Source organism: Arachis hypogaea, chromosome 4, assembly GCF_003086295.3.
Source record: "Arachis hypogaea cultivar Tifrunner chromosome 4, arahy.Tifrunner.gnm2.J5K5, whole genome shotgun sequence".
Lineage (NCBI taxonomy): Eukaryota > Viridiplantae > Streptophyta > Magnoliopsida > Fabales > Fabaceae > Arachis > Arachis hypogaea.
Window position 1 is genome coordinate 85,743,433 of NC_092039.1, and position 23,649 is coordinate 85,767,081.

Consider the following 23,649-nt stretch of genomic DNA (forward strand, 5'->3'; position numbering starts at 1 on the left):
ACTCAATTTTTGAGGTGGAAAGAACTTTGCCAAGAAGGCATTGACTAGCTTTTCCCAAGAGTCCAGGCTTTTTTTAGGTTGAGAGTCCAACCATGTCCTAGCTCTGTCTCTTACAGCAAAAGGGAATAGCATAAGTCTGTAGACCTCAGGGTCAACCCCATTAGTCTTGACTGTGTCACAGATTTGCAAGAATTCAGCTAAAAACTGATGAGGATCTTCCAATGGAAGTCCATGGAACTTGCAATTCTGTTGCATTAGAGAAACTAATTGAGGCTTAAGCTCAAAGTTGTTTGCTCCAATGGCAGGGATAGAGATGCTTCTCCCATAAAAGTCGGGAGTAGGTGCAGTAATGTCACCCAGCACCTTCCTTGCATTGTTGGCATTGTTGTTATTTTCGGCTGCCATAGGTTCTTCTTCTTTGAAGAATTCGGTTAGGTCCTCTACAGAGAGTTGTGCCTTAGCTTCTCTTAGCTTTCTCTTCAGGGTCCTTTCAGGTTCAGGATCAGCCTCAACAAGAATATTTTTGTCTTTGCTCCTGCTCATAAGAAAGAGAAGGGAACAAGAAAATGTGGAATCCTCTATGTCACAGTATAGAGATTCCTTTAGGTGTCAGAAGAAAAGAAAAGTAGAAGTCAGAAGTAGAAAATTCGAACTTATCAAAGAAGATGGAGTTCGAATTTTGCATTAGGGAATAGTGTTAGTCCATAAATGGAAGGATGTGAGAAGAAGGGAAGTAATTTTCGAAAATCAAGTAGAAGATTTTGAAAACATTTTTGAAAAACTTTGATTGATTTTCGAAAATGAAAGTGGAAAAGAAATCAAGTGATTTTTGAAAAAGATTTTGAAATTAGAAATCAAAAAGATTTGATTGAAAACTATTTTGAAAAAGATGTGGTTAAGAAGATATGATTAGTTTTAAAAGAAGATGTGATTGAGAAGATATGATTTGAAAAACATTTTAAAAAAAAGATTTGATTTTGAAAATTAAAAACTTGGCTAACAAGAAAAGATATGATTCAAACATTAAACCTTTCTCAACAGAAAAGGCAACATATTTGAAATGTTGAATCAAATCATTAATTGATAGCAAGTATTTTTAAAAATAGAAAGAAATTGATTTTGAAAACATATGATTGGAAAGATATGATTTGAAAAAGATTTGATTTTGAAAAACTTTGAAAACTTGAAAAAAATTTGCATTGAAAACAGAATCTTCCCTCTTGTGCCATCCTGGCGTTAAACGCCCAGAATGATGCACATTCTGGCGTTTAACGCCCAAAACTATACCCTTTTGGGCGTTAAACGCCCAACCAGGTACCCTGACTGGCGTTTAAACGCCAGTCTGTCCTTCTTCACTGGGCGTTTTGAACGCCCAGCTTTTTCTGTGCAATTCCTCTGCTGTATGTTCTGAATCTTCAATTCTCTGTATTATTGACTTGAGAAGACACAAATAAAAAAAAATATTTTTGGATTTTTAATAATCAAAATGCAACTAAAATCAAGTAACAATGCATGCAAGACACCAAACTTAGCAGTTTGTATACTACTGACACTAATGAAAAATGCATATGAGACACATAAAACACTCAAGTCAAGAGAATTCAAAGATCAGAGTAAGAAATCATCAAGAATTATTTGAAGATCCTTAAGACACATGAATGAATGCATGCAATTGACACCAAACTTAAAATGAAACACTAAACTCAAACAAGAAACATACAATATTTTTGGATTTTATGATTTTGTAAATTTTTTTTTGTGATTTTTGAAAATTAAGTGGAAAAAGAAAATAAAGGTATCAAAATTCTTAATGAGAATTCCAGGAATCAGTGCAATGCTAGTCTAAGACTCCGGTCCAGGAATTAGACATGGCTTCACAGCCAGCCAAGCTTTCAAGGAAAGCTTCGGTCCAAAACACTAGACATGGCCAATGGCCAGCCAAGCCTTAGCAGATCACTGCTCCAAAAGCAAGATTGATAGAAATCAATAAGCTCTTGTGATGATAAGTTGAAACCTCGGTCCAATGGAATTAGACATGGCTTCACAGCCAGCCAGATTTCAACAAATCATCATGAAACTCTAGAATTCATCTTCAAGAATTCTGAAAAAAAAAATACCTAATCTAAGCAACAAGATGAACCGTCAGTTGTCCAAACTCAACAATCCCCGGCAACGGCGCCAAAAACATGGTGCACGAAATTGTGATCACTACTTTTCAAAACTCAAATAATCCCTAGTAATGGCCCCAAAAACTTGGTGCTCAATACCATGGCATAAACACAACTTCACACAACTAACCAGCAAGTGTACTGGGTCGTCCAAGTAATAAACCTTACGCGAGTAAGGGTCGATCCCACAGAGATTGTTGGTATGAAGCAAGCTATGGTCACCTTGTAAATCTTAGTCAGGCAAACTCAAATGGGTATGGTGATAAACGCATAAAACATAAAGATAAAGATAGAGATACTTATGTAATTCATTGGTAGGAATTTCAGATAAGCGTATGAAGATGCCTTCCCTTCCGTCTCTCTGCTTTCCTACTGTCTTCATTCAATCCTTCTTCCTCCTTTCCATGGCAAGCTTAAGCAAGGGTTTCACCGTTGTCAGTGGCTACCTCCCATCCTCTCAGTGGAAATGTTCAACGCACCCTGTCACGGCACGGCTATCCATCTGTCGGTTCTAGATCAGGCCGGAATAGAATCCAGTCATTCTTTTGCGTCTGTCACTAACGCCCCGCCCTCAGGAGTTTGAAGCACATCACAGTCATTCAATCATTGAATCCTACTCAGAATACCACAGACAAGGTTAGACCTTCCGGATTCTCTTGAATGCCGCCATCAGTTCTAGCCTATACCACGAAGACTCTGATCTCACGGAATGGCTGGCTCGGTTGTCAGGCGAGCACTCGGTTGTCAGGCGATCAACCATGCATCGTGTATCAGGAATCCAAGAGATATTCACCCAATCGAAGGTAGAACGGAGGTGGTTGTCAGTCACACGTTCATAGGTGAGAATGATGATGAGTGTCACGGATCATCACATTCATCAAGTTGAAGAACAAGTGATATCTTAGAACAAGAACAAGCAGAATTGAATAGAAGAACAATAGTAATTGCATTAATACTCGAGGTACAGCAGAGCTCCACACCTTAATCTATGGTGTGTAGAAACTCCACCGTTGAAAATACATAAGAACAAGGTCTAGGCATGGCCGTGAGGCCAGCCTCCCAATGATCTAAGAACTAGATGTCCAAAGATGATCAAAAGATCTAAAATGATCAAAAGATGAAAATACAATAGTAAAAGGTCCTACTTATAGAGAACTAGTAGCCTAAGGTGTACAGAGATGAGTAAATGACATAAAAATCCACTTCCGGGCCCACTTGGTGTGTGCTTGGGCTGAGCAATGAAGCATTTTCGTGTAGAGACTCTTCTTGGAGTTAAACGCCAGCTTTAGTGCCAGTTTGGGCGTTTAACTCCCATTTTGGTGCCAGTTCCGGCGTTTAACGCTGGGATTTCTGAGGGTGACTTTGTACGCTGGTTTGGGCCATCAAATCTTGGGCAAAGTATGGACTATCATATATTGCTGGAAAGCCCAGGATGTCTACTTTCCAACGCCGTTGAGAGCGCGCCAATTGGGCTTCTGTAGCTCCAGAAAATCTGCTTCGAGTGCAGGGAGGTCAGAATCCAACAGCATCTGTAGTCCTTTTCAGTCTCTGAATCAGATTTTTGCTCAGGTCCCTCAATTTCAGCCAGAAAATACCTGAAATCACAGAAAAACACACAAACTCATAGTAAAGTCCAGAAAAGTGAATTTTAATTAAAAACTAATAAAAATATACAAAAAACTAACTAGATCATACTAAAAACATACTAAAAACAATGCCAAAAAGCGTATAAATTATCCGCTCATCAGGGTCTATGGTCACAGTTTTTTACAGTGACCAAAAAGGGTCTATAGTCATGATTTTTCAAAAAAGGGTGACCTAAAAGGGTTTATGGTCACAGTTTTGGGAGGTGGCCTAAAAGAGTCTATGATCACGATTTTGGGAGGTGACCTAAAGGTATTTATGGTCACGATTTTGGGAGGTAACCTAAAAGAGTCTATGATCACTGTTATTAGAAGTGGCCTAAAGTGGTCTATGCATGATCACAATTTTTTCATTTTTTTTAATTTCATCCCCAAAATGGCGTCATTTCCCTCTCTCAAAATCTCTATTTTTTTCATTTTTTTAATTATCCCTCCCCGAAACGTGGTCGTTTCCCCATCCTTCCCAAAATCCTCCTCCCTCCCATAATTCTCATTCCCTCGTAACTTTGAAAGAAAAAAAAAGAAGATAACCCTAGCCCGTTTCTTTCTTCTTCTTCTTCTTCTTCTTCTTCTTCCGAGCTCACTTTCCTTCCTCCCAGCCTCCACCATCGCCGAAGGCAGAAACCCCCACTCTATTCACTGCGTATCTCAACTCAGTCTCTCTTCACTGTGTGCGCCGTGGCTGCTTCTTTGCTCCTGGTCATGGGTCGTCGTTGCTCCGCTTCTTGCTGTGGGTCGTCGCTGCTTCTTTGCCTCCTCGCCAGGCTTGTTGTTGCTTCCCTTCTTTCGCGTCGTTGCTGTTGCTTTCCGGCTTCACTGCTGGGTGGTCTCTGCTCCTCTGATTTTAGGTAACTTTTTTTCCAATTAATTTTTAAGATTCTTATCGAAAAGAGCTTCGCAAGAAGGAATTGAAAAGGGTAATTCTTCACTCTTTTCTCATATTTTTTTTCAATATGTACCCTAATTAGTTGAAAAACTATAATGCAAGTAGCTGCTGTACAAATTGAAGGGGAAGTCATGATGATAGACATAGGGGTATTTCTTTCTAACCCTAGTAGCTGCTTCAATGAAACCCAGCTTTATCTACTGAGATTTTTGTTATTACGAAGTTCTTGCTTACTTATTTATTTTAATTTAGTTATAATTATTTGTTCTTTTGTTTTTGCTTAACAGAATAAGAAGGAAAGGAAGAAGGTGAGGGAAGTGGAAATTCTTAAGAAAGATCCTGAACAGCTGAAGAAACAGATTGAGAACTTGGAAATGATGAGTATGTCAAGTCTTGTTTCTCACACCACTTTCTTTTATTTATTCGTTGTTGTTGTTATTGTTTCATTATTATTGTTATTGTTGTCATCATGAAAGTATTAATTGATCATGTGTTTTGCTATAGAATGCATGAATCTCTTATCATGTGGAATAGTGAAAACCAATTTGTAGTGACTTGCAATATTTGCTAAGTGCCGAAAATTGAGATTTCTTCAAGAATCATGATCATCTTCTGATAATTAGAACTAGTTAACAGGATAAGATTTACATGAAGTTAAAGAAAATAGAGGTCAGTAAGTTTGTGAGCATAAATTCTTTCAAATTGCCTCCAAATTAGTGGTTATCTTGGGAACGTTGTTTGATTCTCAATGGAGGAATTATGTTCACTTGTATATAACTGCACACAATTATTTCCTTTTTATGAAAAACAATAATGGAGAACATATAACTGTGATAGTTGATCTCTGGCACTCTGAGGCCAATTTCCAAGTTGATTTTATCTCTGACCTTAATTAAATTTACATTCAGAAGTCACTCCACACAATTGTATGCTAATCTTTTTTTATAAATAGTTTCTGTAAATTATTACTTATTATGATGTAATGATCTAAAACTGATTTCTTTCTTAACTAGGAATATGAAGATAAAATGAAGGAGAAGGGTGAGACCCTGTTATGTTCAGGTGAGGGATTTCTCCATTGCTTAAAAGCAACCTTTTAACCCACTTTTTTCGTTGTTAGTTTATACATTCTAGAATGCCTTTTCGGCATAAGATGAACATTACAAGAGAAAGCATAATGCTAGGGGGCTAATTCTTCATATAAATTTCGTCGCATCCTTCTGTTTTCTTTTTTTTTCCTTCTTTCTTTTTAAATTTGTTAACACTTTGTTGGGGGGTCAAAAAACATTAGTGTCACTTTGTGCTTTGCATTACTGGAACCTTGAATGTAATAAAATCGAAGCGGACATGGAAAGTAAAGACTTTCACCAAAGGCTTGGAATTCTTCAAGATAGTAGCTGACCTTGCTCTGAAAGTGAAGGTATCATTCTCTGTTCTCTTTTTCTAGCCCTTTTCCTTTAATTAATCGAAGTCTTTAGCTTCAATGGTTGTGTTGTATTGGTTAAGTATATTCGATTTTCTTCTGAGTAGAAAATTGGTTAAATTGAATATATTTTATTATTTATTATATTTGCAAGTTTTCTATATTTTTAGGTGTTAAAGAAAATAATCCGAGCGATGTATAGGGAAGTAAGCAATTATTCGTTGGGAGTTAAGTCTGCACTTTAGAAATTGCATGAGGTTTAGATCAATTTGAACTTGTACTTAGCTAATAGGTGATTAGTTATTTGAGAAATGTTAAACCTGTGGACTCATGGACATGTTACTGCAACATTAATAATTGTGTTCGAGTTTTCCCTTGAACATGTATTAAATTCTTGGTCTTTTATTGTAAGCATAACTGAGTATAATTTAACACTATCTCTATCTTGATATATATTTTATTAACAACTATAAAGGTTCTTATATAGTCTTAATTAATTAGTTCACAAAAATCAAACGGGCATTGAATCTGCTGTCTACTTCAAAGTCAAACAAAGCGATCAACTATTTCAGATTTTCTAGATCTTGTGTGTCCAATACTCTAATGTGTTTGTGTGTTTTTTTAATGTAATTTGTCATTTTCTAACTAATTTCTAATCAATTATTCAATTGTTCAATTTTTTTTTAGTTTCAGGTGAAAAACATTACAAGATGAGCGAACAAATTAGAGAAGAATTTTTTTTGGTTTTCAAAGGATGAGAAGAATATGTACTATATTAGAGAATATTTTTGTTTTCACAGTATAATATTTTGATGTCTTTTGTAATTTTTTTAATAGCTTCTACCTGGTATTACATGTAATGGATAAATTATACCATATTTTGATTTGTCTTGTTTGGACTAAAAACATATATAGTTTATAATGTAAATTTTATGATTTAGATTTATTAAATTTCTTCTTTTTAGACTTATTTTGTGATTATCATAATTTTGGGATTTGATTATGCTTTAAAAAAATAAATCTAAAAAACAAAATAAATTATGATCACGGTTTTAAAATAGGGTGACTATAGATAAGGATATAGTCACGGCGAAAAACTGTGACCATAGATAGGGCTATGGTTACGGTTTTAAGGAGGGTGACCATAAAGTTTATGGCCACGGTGAAAAATCGTGACCATAGATAGGGCTATGGTCACGGTTTTAAGGAGGGGTGACCCTAGAGGCTATGGTCACGGTGAAAAACCGTGATTATAGATAGGCTATGATCACAGTTTTAAGGAGGGTGACCATAGAGTCTATGGCCACGGTGAAAAACCGTGACCATAGATAGAGCTATGGTCACGATTTTAGGTGGGGTGACCATAGAGTCTATGGCCACGGTGAAAACTGTGACCATAGAAAGGGTTATGGTCACGGTTTTAAGGAAGGGTGACCATAGAGGCTATGGCCACGGTGAAAACCGTGACCATAACCCTATCTATGGTCACGGTTTTAAGGAGGGGTGACCCTAGAGGCTAAATCGTAACCATAGATAAGGGTATGGTCACGGTTTTTTACTGTGACCATAGATTAACCTATGGTCACGGTAAAAAAACGTGGCCTAAAGTGTCAGATTTTGAAAATTGAAACTGTGACCATAGCTCAAAAAACCGTGACCATAGCTCAAAAAACTGTGACCATAGACCTATGGCCACGAGAGAATAGACCAGGGTAAAAAACCGTGACCATAGGTCCAAAACCGTAACCATAGATCTATAGTCACCCTTTTTACTTGCTATGGTCACGATTTTTTACCGTGGCCATAGGCCTTTTTTTTGTAGTGTGCTTTGGACATTATTGAAGAAAACAGATTTCTAAAATCTGAACTTGAAAAATTAAAAGAAAAGCACATTGTGGATCCTTCTCATGAGTTAATTGCTGAAAATAAAAGATTAAATGATATGATCAAAAGGCTGAATGGTGACTTAGAAAAATTTGCTCAAAGTTCTAGTAACTTGGACAAACTACTTGCAAGTCAAAGACCATTATTTAAAAAATCTGGTTTAGGTTACATATCCAAGGAAGATACAGTTTTCAATATTTCTTCTATAAAGTTTGTGGCTTCTTCATCAAATACCAAATCCATACCAAACAAATCTGGTATTGGTTATGTTCCAACATTTGAAGAAAATTTTGATGAAGTATACACAAGTGAAACTGAGCCTTCACCAAGAACCGAACCGAGTTCAAACAGGCCAGGTTTGGGATACATTTCGAAAAATGAGGTTGTTTTCAAGAAACCACAATTTTACAACAAAACCTCATATTCGAAAAGTCCAAATGTTCAAAGAAATTCTGGTGAAAATGCTTTTGCAAAGAGGAATAATTTTAATAAAAATCAGTTTGTCAGAAGAAATGCATCTCCTCCAAAAACCAGAAAATTTCAACACTTTAATCATCTCAAGCAATATAACTCACCTCAATTTCAGCGACATACATCAGAAAATCATTGTGTTAATTGCAAGAAATTTGGTCACTCATATGCACAATGTTTCATTGAAAAAAGATTTGTAGGAAACAAAGTTTACAATGTTGTTTGTGATTTCAATGCACTTGGACAACGAAGATGGATTAACTTCAAAGGATCCAAATTAATTTGGATACCTAAGGCTACTTGAAACTCTTCATGCAGATTTGCCTAGCATCCAAGAACAAAAAGGACATGTGGTACATGACTGGAAGGTCAACTTACTTCATCAAACTAAATAAGTATGATGGAGGTTTTGTGACCTTTGGAGATGATGGTAAAGGTAAAATTATTGCTGTTGAAAAAATAGGTAATGAGCAATCTACTTTCATTGATGATGTACTTTTGGTATGTGGTTTGAAGCACAATCTTTTGAGTATAAGTCAACTGTGTGATTTAGGATATTTAGTGACTTTCAAAAGACTTGAATGCTGTGTTGTTAATGAAAAGACAAATGAAGTGATGTTTGTTACCAAGCGTTTTAATAATATGTATGGACTTACTCTTGATGAACTAAAGGATCAAAATGTAGCTTGTCTTCACTCTAAAGAATCTGAAAAGTGGTTATGGCACAAGAGATTGGGCCATGCAAGTATGTTTCAAATAGACAAACTTGTAAAGAAAGGATTAGTAAGAGGTCTTGCTTTGATAAAGTTTGACAAAGACATCACTTGTAATGCCTGCCAAATAGGGAAACAAACAAAAAGTTCTTTTAAACCAAAGGAAGACATCTCTACTAAAAGACCACTTGAGTTGCTACACATTGATTTATTTGGTCCAACAAGAACTCAAAGTATAGGTGGTAAACATTATGGTTTAGTAATTGTGGATGACTATACTAGGTTTGGTTGGGTTTTTTTTTCTTGCACACAAAAATGAAGCCTTTTCGGCCGTTGAACCTTTTTGCAAGAAAATTCAAAATAAAAAGGATTTGAAAATCTCTTCTATAAGAAGTGATCATGGAACTGAATTTGAAAATAATTTATTTGAATCCTTTTGTGAGGAATTTGGAATATCTCACAACTTCTCTTGTCCAAAAACACCACAACAAAATGGAGTTGTGGAAAGAAGAAATAGAAGCATACAAGAGATGACAAGAGCTCTGCTATGTGAGAGTAATGTTCCAAAATTTTTTTGGGCTGAAGCGGTTAACACGACTTGCCACATTTTGAATAGAACTATCATAAGGAAATTTTTGAAGAAAATCCCTTATGAACTTTGGAAAGGTTACCCACCAAACTTAGATTACTTGCACATCTTTGGATGCAAATGTTTTGTCTTAAATAACAAAGAAAATCTGGGTAAGTTTGATCCAAAGGCGTATGAGTGTTTGTTTGTAGGATATTCTACAACTAGTAAAGCCTATAGGGTTTATCATCAAGATGCTAGGATTATTGAGGAATCCATACATGTTACATTTTGTGATACTAATTTGGTGCAAAGCATTTTGGAAGATTGTGATGCAAGAAATCAAGCTCAAAAGGAAGATGAAACTACTCAAAACCATGAAAAAGAAAATTCTGGTCAAACTGAACCAGAAACTGCAACTACTGAAAATTCAAGAGACAATTCCATTTTGTCTCATGAATCTGAAGGAAATCCTGAAGCCAGCAGCACCCAGAATCCCTTGGTATCTGAATCCGCCTCCAAATCCACCAAACCTCGTGAATGGAGATTCTTGAAGAATTATCCTGAAGAATTTGTCATTGGGGACGTTTCTCATGGAGTGCAAACACGGTCTTCCACTAGAAAGGCAAATGAGGGATCAAACATTACCATTCTTTCACAAATAGAGCCTCAAAACGTCAAGGAAGCCCTTAGTGACCCCTCTTGGGTTAAAGCTATGGAGGATGAGCTTCTTGAGTTTGAGAAGAACCAAGTGTGGACGTTGGTTCCAAGGCCAAGTGGAAAGAAAGTGACCGGCATCAAGTGGATATTTCGGAACAAGTTAGGAGAAGATGGCAGCATTGCAAGAAACAAAGCAAGGCTGGTGGCACAAGGATATGACCAAGAAGAAGGAATAGACTTTAATGAATCCTTTGCCACTGTTGCCCGAATGGAAGCAATAAGACTTATCTTAGCTTATTGGTGCACAAAATTGTGATATCAATGACGCCAACAACTTGGTACGCACAATTGTAATATCACTCTTTTTCACAACTTCGCACAACTAACTAGCAAGTGCACTGGGTCGTCCAAGTAATAAACCTTACGTGAGTAAGGGTCAATCCCACGGAGATTGTCGGCTTGAAGAAAGCTATGGTCACCTTGTAAATCTCAGTCAGGCAGATTCAAATGGGTTACGGAGTTTTGATAATTAAAAGATAAATAAAACATAAAATAAAGATAGAGATACTTATGTAAATCATTGGTGGGAATTTCAGATAAGTGTATGGAGATGCTTTATCCCTTTTGAATGTCTGCTTTCCTACTGCCTTCATCCAATCCTTCAGACACCTTTCTATGGCAAGTTGTATGTTGGGTATCACCGTTGTCAATGGCTACTTCCCGTCCTCTCAGTGAAAAAGGTCCTCTACAGTTTCCCACATGGCTAATCAGCTGTTGGTTCTCGATCGTGTAGGAATAGGATTTACTATCCTTTTGCGTCTGTCACCACACCCTACAGTCGCGAGTTTGAAGCTTGTCACAGTCATCCCATCCTAGATCCTACTCGGAATACCACAGACAAGGTTTATACTTTCTGGATCTCAAGAATGCTGCCAATGGATTCTAGCTTATACCACGAAGACTTTGATCTTACGGAATGGAAGGCTCTGTTGTCAGGAGAGGCAACCATGCATCGTGGACTAGGAATCCAAGAGATACATACTCTAGCTTTCGCAGGTAGAACAAAAGTGTTTGTCAGGCGCGTGTTCATAAGTGAGAATGGTGATGAGTGTCACGGATCATCATATTCATCAGGTTAAAGTGAGAATGAATATCTTAGAATAAGAATAAGCATGAATTGAATAGAAAACAGTAGTAATTGCATTAATACTCGAGGAACAGCAGAGCTCCACACCCTTAGTCTATGGTGTGTAGAAACTCCACCATTGAAAATACATAAGTGATGAAGGTCCAGACATGGCCGTGAGGCCAGCCCCCAATGTCTAAGATCACATAAACTGATCGAAGATAGATACCAAGATGAAAATACAATAGTAAAAAGTCATATTTATACTAGACTAGTTACTAGGGGTACAAAAATAAGTAAATGACGCAGAAATCTACTTCCGGGCCCACTTGGTGTGTGCTTGAGCTGAGCATTGAAGCTTTTACATGTAGAGGTCTTCCTTGGAGTTGAACGCCAGTTTGTAAATTGTTTCTGGCGTTTGACTCTGTTTTGCAACTTGTTTTTGGCGTTTAAGACTAGAATAGGGCAAAAAGCTGGCATTAAACGCCAGTTTGCATCATCTAAACTCGAGCAAAGTATGGACTATTATATATTTCTGGAAAGCCCTGAATGTCTACTTTCCAACGCAATTGAGATCGCATCATTTCGACCTCTGTAGCTCCAAAAATTTTATTTCGAGTGCAGGGAGGTCAGAATCCAACAGTATCAGCAGTCCTTTGTCAGCCTCTGAATCAGATTTTTGCTCACGTCCCTCAATTTTAGCCAGAAAATATCTGAAATCACAGAAAAATACACAAACTCATAGTAAAGTCCAGAAATATGATTTTTCTTAAAAAAATAATAAAAATATACTAAAAACTAACTAAATTATACTAAAAACTATATGAAAACAATGCCAAAAAACGTATAAATTATCCGCTCATCATAGCACCAAACTTAAATTGTTGCTTGTCCCCAAGCAACTGAAAACAAAATAGGATAAAAAGAAGAGAATATTCAATGAATCCCACAATATCAATGAAACATAGTCTCAATTAGATGAGTGGGGCTAGTAGCTTTTTGCTTCCGAATAGTTTTGGCATCTCACTTTATCCTTCCGAATAGTGTTATTGATTTTCCTAGCTCAGTATGTTGATTCTTGAACACAGCTACTTTATAAGTCTTAGCCATGGCCCTAAGCACTTTGTTTTCCAGTATTACCACCGGATACATAAATGCCACAGACACATAACTAGGTGAACCTTTTCAGATTGTGACTCAGCTTTGCTAAAGTCCCCAGTTAGAGGTGTCCAGAGTTCTTAAGCACACTCTTTTTGCTTTGGATCACGACTTTAACCACTCAGTCTCAAGCTTTTCACTTGGACCTTCATGACACAAGCACATGGTTAGGGACAGCTTGATTTAGCCGCTTAGACCTGGATTTTATTTCCTTAGGCCCTCATATCCATTAATGCTCAAAGCCTTGGATCCTTTTTACCCTTGCCTTTTGGTTTTAAAGGCTATTGGCTTTTTCTGCTTGCTTTTTCTTTTTCTTTCTTTTAATTTTTGCCACTTTTTTTTCGCAAGTTCTTTTTTTTTCACTGCTTTTTCTTGCTTCAAGAATCAATTTCATGATTTTTTAGATTGTCAATAACATTTTTTTTGTTCATCATTCTTTCAAGAGCCAACAATTTTAACATTCATAAACTTCACTATAAAAAATATGCACTGTTCAAGCATTCATTTGGAAAACAAAAAGTATTGCCACCACATCAAAATAATTACACTAATTTCAAGATAAAATTTGAAATCCAAGTACTTCTTGTTCTTTTGTAACTAAGCACATTTTTCATTTAAGAGAGGTGAAGGATTCATGGAATTATTCATAGCTTTAAGACATAGACACTAATGATCATGTAATGAAGACACAAACATAGACAAACATGAAGCTCAAAAACCGAAAACAAAAAATAAATGGACAAAGAGATTAAGGAATGAGTCCACCTTAGTGTGGGTGGCGTCTTCCTCTTGAAGAACCAATGGAACGCCTAAGCTCCTCTATGTCTCTTCCTTGCCTTTGTTGCTCCTCCCTCATAGCTCTTTGATCTTCTCTAATCTCATGGAGAATGATGGAGTGCTCTTGGTGCTCAACCCTTAGTTGGTCCATGTTGTAACTCAAGCCTTCCAAGGAGGTGCTGAGTTGTTCCCAATAGTTGTGTGGAGGAAATTACATCCCTTGAGGCATCTCAGGGATTTCTTGATGAGGATCTTCCTCATGCTCTTGTTAAGATCCATGAATGAGCTCTCTTGTTTGCCCCATCCTTTTCTTAGTGATGGGCTTGTCCTCTTCAATGATGATGTCTCCTTCTATGTTAATCCCAGCTAAATTGCATAGATGACAAATGAGATGAGGAAAGGCTAACCTTGCCAAAGTAGATGACTTGTCAGCCACCTTGTAGAGTTCTAGAGGTATGATCTCATGAACTTCTACTTCCTCCCCAATCATGATACTATGGATCATGATGGCCCGATCCACAGTCACTTCAGATTGGTTGCTAGTAGGAATGATGGAGCGTTGGATGAACTCCAACCATCCTCTAACCATAGGCTTAAGGTCCGGTCTTCTTAATTGAACCGGATTACCCCTTGAGTCTCTTTTCCGTTGAGCTCCTTCCACACATATGTCCATGAGGACTTGGTCCAACCTTTGATCAAAGTTGACCCTTCTAGTGTAGGGGCGTGCATTTTCTTGCATAATTGGCAAGTGGAATGCCAACCTTATATTTTTCGGACTGAAATCTAAGTATTTTCCCCGAACCATTGTAAGCCAATTCTTTGGATTCGGGTTCATCCTTTGATCATGGTTCCTAGTGATCCATGAATTGGCATATAACTCTTGAACCATTAAGATTTCAACTTGTTGAATGGGGTTGGTAAGAATTTCCTAACCTCTTCTTCGGTTCTCATGTTGGATCTCCGGATACTCATTTTTCTTGAGCATGAAAGGGACCTCAAGGATCACCTTTTTCTTGGCCACAACTTCATAGAAGTGGTCTTGATGGACCTTTGAGATGAATCTCTCCATCTCCCATGACTCGGAGGTGGAAGCTTTTGCCTTCCCTTTCCTCTTTCTAGAGGTTTTTCCGACCTTAGGTGCCATAAATGGTTATGGAAAAACAAAAAGCAATACTTTTACCACACCAAACTTAAAAGGTTTGCTTGTCCTTGAGCAAAAGAAAAAAGAAAGAAGGGGAAGAAGAAGAAAATAGAGGAGATAGAGGGTTATAGGAGCTTCGGCCAAGAGAGGGGAAAGGTGTTTGTGTTGTGTAAATATGAAGGAGTAGTGAGGGGTTTATATAGGGGTGAGGGGAGGGTTGGGTTTCGGTCATTAGGGTTGGGTTTGGGAGGGAAAGGTGTTTGAATTTTTAAAGTGAGGTGGGTGGGGTTTTTGGGGAAGAAGTATGGAGGTGATTGGTGAAGAGGTGATGGGGAAGAGTGAATGAGTTGATTGGTGAGGGGTATTTGGGGAAGAGTGTTGTGGGAGGGTAGGTGGGGATCCTATGGGGTCCACAGATCCTGAGGGGTCAAGGATGTATCATCCCTGCTCCTATTAGGAGTACAAAATGCCCTTGCTGTGCAATTCTGGTGTTTAACGCCAGGCTGCTGCTTGTTTCTGGCGTTAAATGCCATCTTTTATTCCTTTCCTGGCGTGAAATGCCAGGCTACAACCTGTTTCTGGCGTTTAACGCTAGATTGTAGCCTGTTTCTGGTGTTTAACGCCAGTCTGGTGCTTGTTTCTGGTGTTTAACGCCCAGAATGGTGCCAGACTGGGTGTTAAACGCCCATTCTGCTACCTTATTTAATTCATAAAACTTAGAGTAGCCTTAGATATATCAGAGACTATGTTTGCTAAGCTAGAGAGGCTCTGCTCAGAATTCTCTGTCTGTTGCTGAGAGGATGATGAAAAAGGCTTGCTATTGCTAAACCTATTTCTTCCACCATTATTAAAGCCTTGTTGAGGCTTTTGTTGATCCTTCCATGAGAAATTCGGATGATTTCTCCATGAGGGATTATAGGTGTTTCCATAGGCTTCACCTATGTAATTCACCTCTACCATTGCAGGGTTCTCAGGATCATAGGCTTCTTCTTCAGAAGATGCTTCTTTAGTACTGTTGGATGCATTTTGCAATCCATTCAGACTCTGAGAAATTAAATTGACTTATTGAGTCAACATTTTATTCTGAGCCAATATGGCATTCAAAGCATCAATTTCAAGAACTCCCTTCCTCTGAGGCATCCCATTACTCAAAGCATTCTTTTCAGAAGTGTACATGAACTGGTTATTTGCAACCATGTCAATAAGTTCATGAGCTTTTGCAGGTGTTTTCTTCAGGTGAATAGATTCACCTGCAGAATGGTCCAATGACATCTTAGACAATTTAGACAGACCATCATAGAATATATCCAGGATGGTCCATTCTGAAAGCATGTCAGAATGACACTTTTTGGTCAGTTGCTTGTATCGCTCCCAAGCTTCATAGAGGGATTCACCTTCTTTCTGTCTGAAAGTTTGAACATTCATTCTAAGCTTACTCAGCTTTTGAGGAGGAAAGAACTTGGCTAAGAAAACCATGACCAACTTATCCCAAGAGTTCAGGCTATCTTTAGGTTGAGAGTCCAACCATACTCTAGCTCTGTCTCTTACAGCAAAAGGGAAAAGTATAAGCCTGTAGACCTCGGGATCAACCTCATTGGTCTTAACAGTATCACAGATCTGCAAGAATTTAGTTATGAACTGAAAAAGATCTTTTGATGGAAGTCCATAAAACTTGCAATTCTATTGCATCAGAGAAACTAATTGAGGCTTTAGCTCAAAATTGTTTGCTCCAATGACAGGGATTGAGATGCTTCTTCCATGTAAGTTGGAATTTGGTGCAGTAAAGTCACCAAGCATCTTCCTTGCATTGTTGTTGGGTTCGGCCATGTCTTTTTCTTTTTCGAGATTCTCTGTAAGGTTTTCTCTGAATTGTTGTGCTTTAGCTTCTCTTAGCTTCTTCTTCAGAGTCCTTTCAGGTTCAGGATCTGCTTCAACAAGAATGTCCTTGTCCTTGCTCCTGCTCATATGAAAAAGAAGATGACAGAAAAGGAAGAGGAATCCTCTATGTCACAGTATAGAGATTCCTTTATGTGAGTAGAAGAAGAAAAGAATAGAAGAAGGAGGAGAAAAATTTGAACACAGAGGAGAAGAGAGGGTTCGAATTTTTAGATGAAGAGATGTGTTAGTAAATGAATAAATAAATAGAAGGAGATGAGAGAGAGGAGTTTTCAAAAATTATTTTTGAAAAATGGTTAGTGATTTTTGAAAATTAGAGATAGAAAAGTAGTTAGGTGATTTTGAAAAAGATAAGAAACAAACAAAAAGTCAATTAGTTAGTTGAAAAAGATTTGAAAATCAATTTTGAAAAGATAAGTCAGAAAAGATTTTGAAATTGATTTTGAAAAAGATATGATTTGAAAAAGATATGATTAAAAAGATATCGTTGAAAAGATAAAGATTTGAAAAGATTTGATTTTTGAAATTAAAATTGATTTCTTGACTAACAAGAAACTAAAAGATATGATTCTAGAATTTAAAGATTGAACCTTTCTTAACAAGAAAGTAACAAACTTCAAATTTTTGAATCAATCACATTAATTGTTAGTAAAGTTTTCGAAAATTATGGAATAAAATTAAGAAAAAGATTTTGAAAATCAATTTTTAAAATTTTTGAAAATAATAAAAAAAATGAAAAAGATTTTATTTTTGAAAAAGTTTTGAAAAGATAAGATTTTTAAAATTGAAATCTTGACTTGACTAACAAGAAACAATTAATTTTAAAATTTTTTGACTAAGTCAACCCAAAGATTTCGAAAATTAGGAGTAAATTAAGAAAAAGATATTTTTTTGATTTTTTGAATTTTTAATGAGGAGAGAGAAAAACATAAATATGACCTAAAACATGAAATTTTTGGATCAAAACCAATGATGCATGCAAGAACACTATGAATGTCAAGATGAACACTAAGAACACTTTGAAGATCATGATGAACATCAAGAACTTATTTTTGGAAAATTTTCAAGAAAAGAAAAAACATGAAAGACACCAAACTTAGAAATTTTTAATATTTAGACACTAAGAATTTAAAAATGCACATGAAAAACAACAAAAGACACAAAACAAGAAAATATCAAGATCAAACAAAGAAAATCCTCAAGAACAACTTGAAGATCATGAAGAACACATGCATGAGTTTTCGAAATAATGCACAAATTTTAAAAACATGCAATTGACACCAACTTAAAAATTGACACTAGACTCAAACAAGAAATACAAAATATTTTTGGTTTTTATTATTTTATTAATTTTTTGGATTTTTTGAAAATTAATTTTGGAAAAACGCAAACAAATAAAAAATTTTTGAAAGATTTTTGAAAAGCTTTTGAAAAGAAAATTACCTAATCTGAGCAACAAGATGAACCATCAGTTGTCCAAACTCGAACAATTCCCGACAACGGCGCCAAAAACTTGGTGCACGAAATTGTGATCTCAATGGCGCCAAAAACTTGGTACGCACAATTGTAATATCACTCTTTTTCACAACTTCGCACAACTAACCAGCAAGTGCACTGTGTTGTCCTAGTAATAAACCTTACGTGAGTAAGGGTCGATCCCACGGAGATTGTCGGCTTGAAGCAAGCTATGGTCACCTTGTAAATCTCAGTCAGGCGGATTCAAATGGGTTATGGAGTTTTGATAATTATAAGATAAATAAAACGTAAAATAAAGATAGAGATACTTATGTAAATCATTGGTGGGAATTTCAGATAAGTGTATGGAGATGCTCTATCCCTTTTGAATCTCTGCTTTCCTACTTCCTTCATCCAATCCTTTAGACTCCTTTCTATGGCAAGCTGTATGTTGGGTATCACCGTTGTCAATGGCTACTTCCCGTCCTCTCAGTGAAAAAGGTCCTCTACGGTTTCCCGCATGGCTAATCAGCTGTTGGTTCTCGATCGTGTAGGAATAGGATTTACTATCCTTTTGCGTCTGTCACCACGCCCTACAGTCGCAAGTTTGAAGCTCGTCACAGTCATCCCATCCCAGATCCTACTCGGAATACCACAGACAAGGTTTAGACTTTCTGGATCTCAAGAATGCTGCCAATGGATTCTAGCTTATACCACGAAGACTCTGATCTCACGGAATAGAAGGCTCTGTTGTCAGGAGAGACAACCATGCGTCGTGGACCAGGAATCCAAGAGATACACACTCTAGCTTTCGCAGGTAGAACAGAAGTGTTTATCAGGCACCTGTTCATAAGTGAGAATGGTGATGAGTGTCACGGATCATCACATTCATCAAGTTGAAGTGCGAATGAATATCTTAGAATAAGAATAAGCATGAATTGAATAGAGAACAGTAGTAATTGCATTAATACTCGAGGAACAGCAGAGCTCCACACCCTTAGTCTGTGGTGTGTAGAAACTCCACCGTTGAAAATACATAAGTGATGAAGGTCCAGACATGGCCGTGAGGCCAACCCCCAATGTCTAAGATCGCATAAACTGATCGAAGATAGATACCAAGATGAAAATACAATAGTAAAAAGTCCTATTTATACTAGACTCGTTACTAGGGGTACAGAAATGAGTAAATGAAGCAGAAATCCACTTTCGGGCCCACTTGGTGTGTGCTTGGCCTGAGCATTGAAGCTTTCACATGTAGAGGTCTTCCTTGGAGTTGAACGCTAGTTTGTAACTTGTTTCTGGCGTTTGACTCCGCTTTGCAACTTGTTTCTGGCGTTTAACACCACAATAGGGCAGAAAGCTGGCGTTAAACGCTAGTTTTCATCATTTAAACTCGTGTAAAGTATGGACTATTATATATTGATGGAAAGCCCTAGATGTCTACTTTTTAACGCAATTGAGAGCGCGCCATTTGGACTTCTGTATCTCCAAATATTATATTTCGAGTGCAGGGAGGTCAGAATCCAACAACATCAGCAGTCCTTTGTCAGCCTCTGAATCAGATTTTTGCTCTGGTCCCTCAATTTCAGCCAGAAAATACTTGAAATCATAGAAAAACACAAAAACTCATAGTAAAGTCCAGAAATGTGAATTTTGCTTAAAAACTAATAAAAATATACTAAAAACTAACTAAATCATACTAAAAACTATATGAAAAGAATGCCAAAAAGCGTATAAAGTATCCGCTCATCACTTATGCTGCATTTTGTGGTTTTAAACTTTATCAAATGGATGTGAAATGTGTATTTTTGAATGGTGTGATACATAGATAAGTGTATGTGGAGCAGCCACCTGGTTTTAAAAATAAAGAACATTCTAATCATGTTTTTAAATTATCTAAAACTCTCTATGGTTTGAGACAAGCTCCTAGGGCTTGGTATGAAAGACTTAGCTCTTTTCTTTTGAAAAATGGTTTTTAAAGAGGCACCACAGACACAACTCTATTTATCAAAAATTCTAATGATTCTTTTATTCTAGTCCAAATATATGTTGATGACATTATTTTTGGATCAGGCAATGAATCCCTTTGTTCTGAATTTGGAAAAATCATGACAAGTGAATTTGACATGAGTATGATGGGTGAACTTAATTTTTTCCTTGGGCTACAAATTAAACAAATTGAAAATGGTATTTTCATTCATCAAGAGAAGTATGCCAAGGAATTAGTTAAGAAATTTGGTATCGAAAATGCCAAACCCATGGGAACTCCCATGCACCCTAATTCAAAATTAGATAAGGGAGAAACTGAAAAAGATGTAGATGAGACTAGGTATAGAGGTATGATTGGTTCTCTTATGTACTTAACTTCCTCTAGACCCGATATTGTGCAAAGTGTTGGATGGTGTTCAAGGTTCCAATCCAAACCTAAAGAGTCATATCTTTCAGCAGTTAAAAGGATCATTAGATATGTTCATGACACATCTAATTTTGGTCTATGGTATCCTAAGATTGATGATTTTTCTGCAGTTGGTTATTGTGATGCAGATTTTGCTGGTGATAGAGTTGATAAAAGGAGCACTTCAGGCTTATGTTGCTTCCTTGGAAAGTCCTTGAATATTTGGTCAAGTAAGAAACAACCAACAGAGGCGTTATCCACTACTGAGGCTGAGTATATAGCTGCTTCTTCATGTTGTTCTCAGCTTTTATGGTTAAAAAATAGCTTGCTGATTACAAGTTAAATGCTAAAAATATTCCCTTATTGTGTGATAATATGAGTGCCATTAATATTTCTAAAAATCCAGTTTTGCACTCTAGGACTAAACATATTGAAGTGAAATTTCATTCCATAAGAAAAAATGTTCAAAAAGGGGGCTATTATCATTCAATTTGTTAAATCAGAAGAGCAATTGGCAGACATTTTCACTAAACCACTGCCTGAGGACAGATTCTACATGCTTAGGACTAGTCTAGGAATTTTAAGTTATGATTCATTATTTGAAGATTGCTGATGTGTTTGTTGAAGATTTTGTTTCATAGGTTCGGATGAGACAATTTTGGGCAGAAGAAGAACCATCATTTTGAATTTAATCTTCTGGGCTCTGAACTTTCTTGGAATAGGATTCTGAACTTTCTATTGCAAACCCATTCATGTATTGCGCATGTATTTTTGAAATTTCTCATTATCATCATTTCAATTTTTGAAAAACTGAAAATTCTGTTTTAATTGTGCTAATATTTTGTTTGAGAATTCTATTTTGCAGGTTTTAGAGACATTTACTAAATAAGAAATGAGAGATCTGGATTTTGTAATGTAAAAATGGACATGGACCAAGCTTAAATCTTATTACACATGTGGTCTCTTTATGTTCTTTGAAACCTTCAAGTGATATGAAACTCTCTTTTTGGTTCTAATGAGTCTTAACCAAGAATTGGTCTTTGCACATTGTGAGTTTTATTATATAACTATGGTGTTACGGGTTGAAATATGATCTTTATTTCTCTTCCAAATTTTTCTTAGTATTTCAAAACGCAACATTTAGCTTTAACATGTCTCTAACACACTTTTTTGCAGGTCTTGTTTTGTTTTATTTTTCCCACCTTGATGACTAAAGGGAGAGAAAAATGCATATATGAGGCTTGATAAGACATAAGACTTTCTGAGATTATTGGATATTAGTTTTGACTAGTCTTGTGTTTGTTAATTGACTTGTGTTTATGAGCTGAAATCTGTTTGATTTGTTTGTGAACTGAACTTTGATGAATTTAAGTCATTTGAACTTTATGTTGTGCTGGTTAATTGTTGTGTTGACATTATTGTTTGTGTCCTCAGGTTAAGCGATAAGCATACATTAAGGGGGAGCAACTCATATGAAAGAAAATGAGAGCACATCAAGCTAATCAGCTATCATCAAAGGAAAGTCTCTGACACTTTCTTGTAAGGATTAAGCCGCAGTTTTTTGTTGATCTTGCTTATTGTCCGCCCTTGATGACAAAAGGGGGAGTAAATAGCTGCTGAATGCTACTTTTGCTGCTACTGAATTTTCTGTGATTTGAATTGTGAACTTTTGATTGTTGCTGATGATAGTGTTGAGCATATAAATTTTATTTTGCAACTGAGCTGCTACATGGAATGTATCCCCACTAACAATTGAAACTTGCTTTCATATGTTGTTGGCTTGCCCTTGATTAATCTTGATACTTTGATTTTGCTGCTGACATAATATGTTGAGTATTGGGCTAAATTTGTAGTGTTGATTATTTAAATTCCCTTAGTCAAAATATTTTTGTGTATCTCTTTATGGTACTCTTTATAAGTAAATGCAAACAGGAAAGAAAAGAAGAGTACAAATCCAGGGGGAGTTAACTTTGAAAAAGAAAGGGAGGAGCAACACTAAAGCAAGAAACATCAATCAAAGGAAAGTTTTCTAACTTTTCTAAAATTCAATTCCTTTTGGTTATTGCTTAAATATGTTTGTCATCAAGGGGGAGATTGTTGAGTTAAGAAATTAACTAAATTAATTAGTGATGACAAACATTATTTTATTGAGCAAAATAAATAATTAAATATTAATTATTTATAATTATATGCTGCTGATTATTTATGATGATATGTTGCAGGCCAAAAATAAATATAATGCAGCAACAGCCCAAGTGAATGAGAGAAACATATAAATAAGGCTGGTGGGCTAAAATTCAAATGAAGCCCAAAAGAAACAAAGAATACAAGGCAACGGGCTGAATGAAAAAGATCCGATCCAAGCCCAGTTCGTTTCCTCTCTCATTCAAACTCTTCCATCTTACTCTCACCCAAAAGCAACATTAACATGTCCCCTCTTGGTCAGAACTCAGAAAAAGAAAGAGAGAGCTTCTTTCCTAAGCTATTTACTAAAGAAGCAAGAAAGAGAAGATTAAGCAAATGATAGAAGTCTAATCACCCATCATCAATCTATATCAAGAAGAGGTCAGAAGTTAAAGGTGATTTTCATTTCCTTCTACATGCATCTCATTTTCTTATCTTCTTCCCAACACTCTGCCATTCCAAAAATGGGTTACAAGAAAAAGTTGATTTCTGCTCTAATCTGCTGTGTATCCACGGTCAAGATTGTTTCTTGGGGACCAAGAAGTATCTCAAGGGTTCAGATCTAGGTTCACCATTGAAAATAATTTTCTTTGCTTCCCTGAGGCTTTTGGTCAAGCAAGAAAAAGTCAAACTCAAATTTCTAATTTGGGGATTAACTGAAAAAGTGACGTGGTAAGCTGGAAGCACACAGCTCAAGAAGTTGACCTAGGGAGAGTAGCCCAACAACATGCAAGGAGATAAAAGAAGACTTTCTGCTTATTCAGAAGCAAGGAGAGAAAATCATAGTTTGTGACTTATGTTCTGAAGAGAAGTTACTCTACTTGGATAATGCTTTCTTTCAAAGAAGCATTCGGCCAATACTGAAGAACTCAATCTGAGGTTTGTGAATCTGGTTATGCACATAGCTGAGAGGCTGTTGATGAAGTCAATCTCCTTCATGTTTTACAGATTGTGATGTACTTTTCTATGTTTATTTTTCTGTAATTTCTTGTGAGAAAAGGCATTGTGAGAAAGCTCAAGTAAAAGCCATGAGTGAAAAAAGGCTGAGTGATACACTTAAGTGAAAAGCCTAGAGTTATTTTCTGATTTCTTTTGGTTGGT

The 23,649-nt window shown here is 36.5% G+C and overlaps 1 long non-coding RNA gene and 1 other non-coding gene across 4 annotated transcripts; both read left to right on the plus strand.

Moving 5' to 3' along the window:
• Positions 1-4,238: 4,238 nt before the first annotated feature.
• LOC112796922 (uncharacterized) lies at positions 4,239-7,071 on the plus strand. Of its 3 annotated transcripts, none has more exons than XR_003818183.2 (5): positions 4,239-4,659; positions 4,780-4,846; positions 4,985-5,078; positions 5,711-6,117; positions 6,808-7,071. It is a non-coding gene; the product is annotated as an uncharacterized lncRNA (long non-coding RNA). The 3 variants fall into 3 exon arrangements; XR_003199481.3 differs by having other exon boundaries at positions 4,249-4,659; positions 4,803-4,846; XR_003199480.3 differs by lacking the exon at positions 4,780-4,846 and having other exon boundaries at positions 4,242-4,659.
• Positions 7,072-15,948: 8,877 nt separating this feature from the next.
• On the plus strand, positions 15,949-16,052 carry LOC112798907 (small nucleolar RNA R71). Its single transcript, XR_003200503.1, has one exon. It is a non-coding gene; the product is annotated as a small nucleolar RNA R71 (small nucleolar RNA).
• Positions 16,053-23,649: the final 7,597 nt, after the last annotated feature.